General features: G+C 36.0%; 1 long non-coding RNA gene across 1 annotated transcript; it reads left to right on the top strand.

Annotated features, from left to right (window-relative positions):
- Window positions 1–3,538: 3,538 nt before the first annotated feature.
- Window positions 3,539–5,624, top strand: LOC148695923 (uncharacterized). Its single transcript, XR_015964069.1, has 2 exons — window positions 3,539–4,212; window positions 4,950–5,624. It is a non-coding gene; the product is annotated as an uncharacterized LOC148695923 (long non-coding RNA).
- The last annotated feature ends 308 nt before the right edge of the window (window positions 5,625–5,932 follow it).

The raw sequence follows: 5,932 nt of genomic DNA, 5'->3' as shown, positions 1-5,932 counted from the left end.
CTTGTGCTATCTATATTGAAGCTTCAACATAATAGTACAAAGTGATTCGGGTAAGATTCATCTAATGAATGGTCAAGCTATATTCTGACCTCCATGTTTAATTCTATGAATCGTATTCAGATCTTGGGTGATTTTGACTTGCCTAATAAATTCTGAAATTGAACTGCCAGTCTGCTACAAGTCTCTAAAGTAAAAGCCTGAAAAGCATGGGAAAATTTATCTGAATTTTTATTGTACACACGTCGCAAACAGAATTGTTAATGATTTTTAACACCGTTAAACATTTAAAGATTATTTTTTGCAAAAACATAGCAAATTGTGTATGGTAAAAATTCGTTAATCACAATCGAATAAACAATGAGGTATAAGTGCTGAAACCCTTAAACTGAATATGGTTCTTAAACTTTTACATGTAAGTGTGTTTATACCAAAACAATGGCAAGAAAAAAGGTAACTTTTGAGGTGAAATTACATTTACTATATCTTTTTTTAGGGGCACATTTCCATACCTTCTCAATGTCTCTTTTGTGTTACAGATCTGTGTAGCCTTGAAAGAGTAGCTTCTGAGGTTCACATTCAATATCTATGCACCTCGTTTAGAAATGGAAATTGGCTGATTTTTATGTGAAACATGTTACATTGCCATTACCTAAAAGAGAAAATTGAGGAAGTGGTCAAGAACTTGCAATTTAAATTTACAAATATCTTGCAGCACTTTTTCTGCATAACCATTGATCCAAGATAATTAAGGTTTTATTATAAAATTAATTAGTAATATTGAGAGTAGTTTAATTACTTATAAGAATGTGTGAAATCATTTTTCGTATTAATGTGTGATTTATTCTCAACAAACTCCCTTACCTGTGACGAATTTTTAAGCTTAACATGTGAACAACACAAATTGGATGACGTTGAGCACGTATGACCGTTGAGCTTCACACATAAGACAACCTAATCTGATACCATGAAGTAAATTAAAATTTCATCATAAAACCAATGATTAGAAAATATTCCAACTACAAAGTCTATTTTCTTGTAAGCTAGAAATTCATTTTCAACGTAATAATAGAACTGACACATTTCAGAAACATAATAAATTTCTCCTGCCTATGGTGTTCTGCCATGCGTCGTCTAAGTCAAAAGTTGGTCCTTTCCTTGCAATCAAAGTAATAAATTGGAAAATAAGAGGGGGGAGAGATTGTCTGCCATTCTGTTTGGGTGTTCTTTTCATTTATTTTTATTTATGTGATCACAGTTAAGTTATGTTAATATTTTATATTCTTATTACTTTTTATTTCAGTATTTTTATAAAAAAAAATTTAATATAAAATATTGATATAACTTAATTGTAATTACATAAAATAGAAAAAAAAATGAAAAAAACATCCAAACAGGAGAGGTCTGGCAATCTGCTTCCACATAAGAGAGCCACAAAACCATAAATGCCAAGGCAGCATAGCCTGTAGCAGAACTGTGTGTTGCAGTAATGTCTGCTTTTATCTTCATCAACCAAATTGTTAGAAAATAGTGATAAAATTAGGCGTTTAAACTTCCATTTTAACAGTTGAACTTTTGACCAAACAAACACTTAAAAACTACTTCCACCGCATCTTCAATATAAGCATGGCAGAGAAAATATCAAACTCTGGTTGCCAAATGCAAATTGAACATCTTCCAAGCAAATGTCTCACCCAGGAAGCTTTAGAACTAGAAACAATGTTTAAAATCATTTGTAAAAGTCCACTTTTCAAAGAAAACTAATTGTATCTTCTTGGGTTCAAAATGAGAACTGATTTCATATTAGTTTTGAGATGACGATTTCGAATACGACACGTTACACGACTTGAAGCCTGTATGAATATAAAACTTGTTGTGTACACGATTAAAATTGTTAAAGTAATATTATATTTAGTAAAATGATGACTTTTCTCTCTTTTTATTTTTTTATGAATGTATTGACACAATCTAAGAGTTTTGGTCATTGGGTTGGGCTACAACATTTCCCATTATCTATTTTACAATTGAGAGTGAATTGACTGTAGCTTAGCTACAGTTACAGGTTTGACCCTTGATTTTGCTTTGTTTACAGCACTACGGTCAAATTAAGGCCGGGTTGGGTTTTGGGCCGGTCACATTTTGTGTGGTGGGCTTAGTTCATTTCTTGATATAAGCCCAGCCCTTAGGGAGTGAAAATGACGAGGCTGCCCCATCAAGGATTAAAATCTGACGGTCAAGATGGTAAGTTAGTAAGGGCAATTTTGTCCTATGGGTTTGGGACGGGTTGGGTGGTTGATGTGTTATTCGGGGGCGGCAGATTGTCTGCCCTCCTCCTGTTTGGGTATCTTTCCCATCCCTTTCTGTTTTGTGCAGTCACGATTAAATCACGTCAACATTTTATATTAATTTTTTTATAGTGATAATAAGATAAAAGGTAATAGGAATATAAAATATTGACGCGACTTAACCGTGACCACACAAATGAGAGAGGATGGGAAGGGCGAACAGGAGGTAGACAATCTGGCTCCCATTCGGGGAGGGTTTGGGGGATGGGCGTTTGAAAGAGAGAGAGCGAGAGAGGGAGGGAAATGGATGAGTGGGGGAGAGAGAGTTGATTGCAGGATTAACGGATTGAGGGATTTTTCTGCTTTTCGAAACTTTACAATTTGGGTAAAGTACAAAAAACTACCTCAATTATTGGTGTCATGACACTTTCATACCTCATCTTTTTAAATTGACAGTGTCATATCTCATCTTACGAATTTGTGTCAATGTTATACCTTCCGTTAGCCTGCCGTTAATTTGTCAGTTAAATGATGACGTGGTTTATTCCATATCCCACTTTCTATTAAAAAATTTAAAAAATTTAAAAAAAAACTAAAAAAAAATCATTTAATATTTTTAAATATTAAAATAATAAAGAAAAGTTAAAAAACAAAACAAAAACAAAAATAAAAATCTTTCGTCCCTTCTACCTCCGCCCTTCTCTCTCTCTCCTCATCTTCATCTTCTTCCCTACTTACTCTTCAACCAAAAATAAAAAAAATAAAATTGAAAACCCATCAACCCCCAACCCCCCGAAGAAGAAGAAGAAAAAACAAACCCCAACCCAATTCGTCCCCCCTCCCCCCAAAACAAATCCAACCCCCTGCAACCTAGAAACAAAAAGAAGGAGGAGTAAGAAGAAGAAGAAGAAGAAGAAGAAGAAAAAACCTAGATCCTGTTCGTCAAGCCGATTCCGCGAGGGGTGGGTGCGAGGTTGGGTGGGTGCAGAGGGTGGATGCGAGGGGAAGACGAATTGGGATTTTTTTTTATTTTTTTTTCTGGGTTGCACGTAGGGGCTCGGGTTGGGGGGGGAGAAAGGGAGGAAAGGGACGGAAGGTTTGGTTTTGCTTTTTGTTTTTTTGTTTTTTGTATTTTTTTTTTTTGTATTTTTGTTTTTTTTACTTTTCTTTATTATTTTAATATTTAAAAAATATTAAATGATTTTTTTTAATTTTTAATAATTTTTTAATAAAAAATGGGTTCTGAATCAAACCACGTTAGCAGTTAACTGAGAAATTCGCGCTAAGCTAACATTGGCACAAATTCGTAAGATAAAGTATGACATTGTCAATTTTAAAAGATGAGGTATGAAAATGTCGTGACAGCAATGAGGTAGTTTTTTACACTTTACTCTCACAATTTTTTATGTCAATCGATCCCGTCTTCTTCACTTTACCTTTTGGTTTTGTCCCTCACAAATCTCTGCTTCTGTCCGTCTTCATTCCGCTCTCTTCCTCTCAAATCATGTTTTCTTTTTTTCTTTTTTCCTAAAAAAATAGTCACGAGCAAATCAGGTTTTGGTTTATTTAGAGATTCTGTTTCCAGTCTCCATTTGGTGCCTTGCTCAGATCGGCTCTGCACCCATCATCGACGCCTCCACCTTCACGAAGGACTCCGCAAATCCCAAGACCAATAAGGGTAAAGCACGTCCACCTCTCCCTTTCATTCGTTTTCATGGCCCAATGTCAAATGAAGCGACCCTGATTCATGCATGTGTGTATGGTGTATTTTGTAAGGGGGCTTCTCAATCTGTTATGTGTTTGAGTAATTAGTTGTCATTTGAAACTACTTTTCAGATGACTTTTAGCCTCCAAATTAAGTTTATCCAATTGCGAGTGCGCAGCGCTTATTAAAGAAATTTACTAAATCCGGTATGAAACATGAAAAGAGGTACATAGTCTCTGACTTCGTTTGTTGGTTTAAGTCGTTTACTGTGCATTCCATATTAGTTCCATTTAAATTATATCAATTACAGATCGTATGGGCAGAGGTTTCCTAAGTTGGTAAATGGTTTTACCAAATCTCCTTACTTATAGGTAATAAGCCATTTATTATTGTTATTGGATTTGATTTCATTCCAATGAGTTGCACATGTACATTTTGGATTGGATTCCCTTGCTTTGTAGACATTATTAAGACCCATGAGGAATTTCATGGTCTTTTGGCTTTGCTGAAACTGCAACACTTCCTTCACAGTCATACATGTACAGTTTGGAATAGAGCACAATGCATCGCGCTCATCCCTGAGACCTTTCAACTTGGTATAGTAAGCACCAATATTCATATTGCCCTGAATGTTGTTGAATTGTAAGCCTATAGCTGATTAGGAAGTAAGTTGTGTATCAATTTATGTATTCACTTTAGTTTAAAGTACCAACTGTGCAACTCTAATGTCAGGTGTAATAATCCTAGCAACTAGCTAGATGTAAGGCTGAGATTGTTTTGTGAAGAGAGAGAATCCACTTTGGATTCTAACGGTTATGTAAAGTACAGAGTGCGTGAGAATTGTATAGTGTGATGAAATGAATATGCTCTGCTAGATTTTGCAGAGAGTGGGAACCCTTCTGAAAATTCTTCCATTGTTATCCTTCTCATTTTTTGTTCTTCGATTGTTCATCCATAACCAGATTCTCTAGCAAATCACAGCAAATGCAACCATGAATCTCTTGTTCGATATGAAAGAGATGTACGATGTTCACATGTGAAAAGCATTCCTTCAAATCATTCCAAATCTCATGAGCAATGTCGTTGTAGATCAAACTCGCCCTAATATCTTGGGAAGTCGAGTTAAGAAGCCATGATTTGACAAGATTGTTACAGCGAGTCCACCGTTGAAGTTCTGCGGCGGAAGTGCCTTTCGGCCTTTTGATGGTCCCGTCAACGAAACCTTTATTTTTAGCACTAAGAGCCATGGACATGGCACGACTCTAGGTAGAATAGTTTTCTTCATTTAGTTGTTGAGTAACCAAGATAGCTCCAAGCTGATCGGAGTGGTGAAGGTAGAGGGGATCATTGGGATCGTCATACTTGTTCATCTCAGGCTTGGCCGAGGATTTGGTTACGACGGAATCTTCGAGCGCCATGGATGTCGCCGAGAAGAGATGCAGTTGGTAGGGTTTATTGTTGTGTTGGAACGGCAAAAAGGTTTTGGTTATCAGAGGTCCAGTTGCTCTAGTACCATGTAAAGAATTCAATAATTGTGCATGAATTCATTGATCTCTAATAATTCAATACAGAGGTCTTCATACATGTACAATGATCAATTAAGATCCTACAAATATGCATATACAAGTTGTTCCTTATTTCACACGTCTATATGAAAGGATCAGTCTAGGTGATTGATATCAGATCAATATCATATCATGTTAAATAAGCCTTAATAGGCTTTACTTTCCTCAGCAGAGACCATAAACCAGTACTCCGTACTCCGTATCATACCAGCTGCTTAACAAGCCAGATGTCATTTGATAGCTACATGCACCTCAAGCTGCTCTTGCAAATCTGTTTTGTACTTCAATCTGGTACTTGAGAGCCTCGGGCAATGGAAGTTTTTGGTTTTCAGCTGTATATTACCGTTAATTAGTATACAGGTGCTCGTATGAAGAGTAAG

The sequence above is a fragment of the Pyrus communis genome, chromosome 7 (assembly GCF_041283825.1).
Source record: "Pyrus communis isolate YQ-2024b chromosome 7, ASM4128382v1, whole genome shotgun sequence".
In the NCBI taxonomy this organism is placed as follows: domain Eukaryota; kingdom Viridiplantae; phylum Streptophyta; class Magnoliopsida; order Rosales; family Rosaceae; genus Pyrus; species Pyrus communis.
Note: the sequence above shows the minus strand (reverse complement) of the source record. Positions and strands in the feature narration are given on the sequence as shown.